Below are 2273 nucleotides of genomic sequence, written 5' to 3'. Positions count from 1 at the left end.
AGGGATCGTGGTGGGGCGGGGGGGGGGGGGAAGATTGAGACTCTTAGGAGTTCCCCCTCCCACTCTACCCCACCCCAGCGGAGTCTTGGCCTTCCTGTGACCAGGAAGGAATTACATCACACACCAGCAGCTGCGTGCCTCTCAAGCGCCTTAGCACACACACACAAACAAATCATACTTGTTCTTGTCCCCTTTCAACATAGATGTGACTTAAAATTTTAAATTGCCTTCTGCTGTTTGGAGAGCGTGTTCTCTTCCAAAAGTCTTTGCAGTTCCCGAGGCTTCAGGGTCCTGCAATGCTTGTTTTCCTCTTTCTCACTCCAGCACTTCATGGCACTTATATGTCAACCCCCAGAGCCTGGGAGGTCAGGTCCTCGGGCGGCAGCGAGAAGGTGGCTTTATGCCTACCAGCTGTGTGCAGCCCCCATGTACAGAAGGGGAGGGGGGCTTAACGCCGGCTTCACCACTTGGCACCTCCTCTGTTTTCAACCCCTTTCTTTCCTCCACCTAACTGCGTTCCCTAGGCGCCTGACTTTATTTCCTGGCTCCCAGATATCTTTGGTGTGAGAACAGGCAGAGGAATCTCCTGGGGTGCATTTGGAAGGAAGGGAGTAAGCTCAGTCAGGTTTGGACAGCTTCCACTAGCAGAATCTACAGCGGTGGTTCTTACCCCTGCCACACAATAGAGATCATCTGGGAGCTGTTCAGAAAAAAAAAAAATAATAAAAGAAAATAAAAGAAATTGCATGGCTCGGTCCAGGCTCAGGGATTTCTGTTTAACAGGCCCAAACAAAGGTTTGTTTGTTTTGTTTAAAAACAGTTTTTTCTCCCTAAATATATTTTCAGAAAACAATTCCTTGGTGTCTCTGAGATGCCAACCACTGATTTCAAGGTGGGCAGAAGCATGGCAAAGACCCTGTGTGCCACCCAGACTGCCCGAGTGTGGTTTATCTGCAGGAAGCCTCTGAGGGCCAGGCAAGCAGCTGTGCTGGTCGCTGGAGCCCGCTCTCTTATGTACCAGATGTGCCCTCTAACTGGCTTTGAACTTAGGGGAGGTGGTTCTGGGTGACAAGAATCCAGTTGTGAGGCACCAATAGAGGAAGTTAGCCGCAGAGAAATATGACTTCAGCGCTCTGGCGGCGTGGGGCGGGATGGGAGAAGGGGGATGGTTGGCTATTTTTCTGAACATCTAAAATAAAACGCAGAGGAGGGGTAGCGCTGAGACCGAGGGAGGGGAGAAACGGGAAGTAAAACTGCAGATAGAATTGTGAACGAAAATGAGAGGATCCAGAAAGATGCACAGCCCCCGCTTCCTCTCCCCCCTCCCCACACACCTGTTTCTTTGAACATTTTAGCTGGTTGGGCTTTTGATTGAATCAATTACAAGTAGCCTTCCCTGGAAATGTGTCCCAAATCTCTGAGTGGCTCTAACTCTGGCAGCTGCTTTGGGACCGTTATTTCAGTGTCCCAGAAGAAGAAGGGTATTTTAGGGATGAGGCCTTACCAGAAATATGAAGCCAGGGGAAAAGAAGAAACGTTACAAAAATATTTTGATAGCCGTGCAAAACTTTGTAGAGACTTGAAGAAAAATCAGAGTATGCTCAGTTTATGGATGTCAAGTGGACTGACTCTGTATTTTGGAGTATAGATTAGATTGGCTTCCTGGGTTGTGATATGTAGAGAACTGATACACATGTGACTGTAGGAATGGACTGCACTTGCATGTGTGTGAATTCGTATGAATGCATGCATTTGTGACCTATAATTTTAGTTAACGTCATGGTTTGTGTATATAGGATAGATAATAAGTTTTATCCTAGTAGAGGACTAAAGAGGCCCCATGAAATGCTGCTTGAATATACCTGGTATAATTGGTAGGGGATTCTTAAGTAGCATCAAGGCCTTAAGTTTGATTTCTAGGATTGAAGATACATTTATCTGTCCATCCATAAGTCTAAACACACACACATACACACACACACTTTTCACTATTTTAGAAAGCAAGGGAGTTAATATCAGCTAAGACTGATAGGAGAGTTAAACAGAGAAGAATTTACAAAAAAATTTTTTTTTAAATTATGTGTACGAATGTGTTGCTGTGTATGGATATGTGCACGTGGATGTGGATGCCTGAGGAGGCCAGCGGTGCTAGGTCCCATGGAGGTAGAATTACAGATGGTTGTAAACTACCCAACCTAGGTGCTAGGCATTGAAGGTGGGTCCTTTGAAAAAGCAGCTCCAGAGACAGCTCTAGTTAGAGCTCTTTAGCTATA

This window comes from Mastomys coucha, unplaced genomic scaffold (assembly GCF_008632895.1).
Source record: "Mastomys coucha isolate ucsf_1 unplaced genomic scaffold, UCSF_Mcou_1 pScaffold15, whole genome shotgun sequence".
NCBI lineage: Eukaryota > Metazoa > Chordata > Mammalia > Rodentia > Muridae > Mastomys > Mastomys coucha.
The sequence above is the reverse complement of the archived record's forward strand: the minus strand, read 5'-3'. Positions refer to the sequence as shown.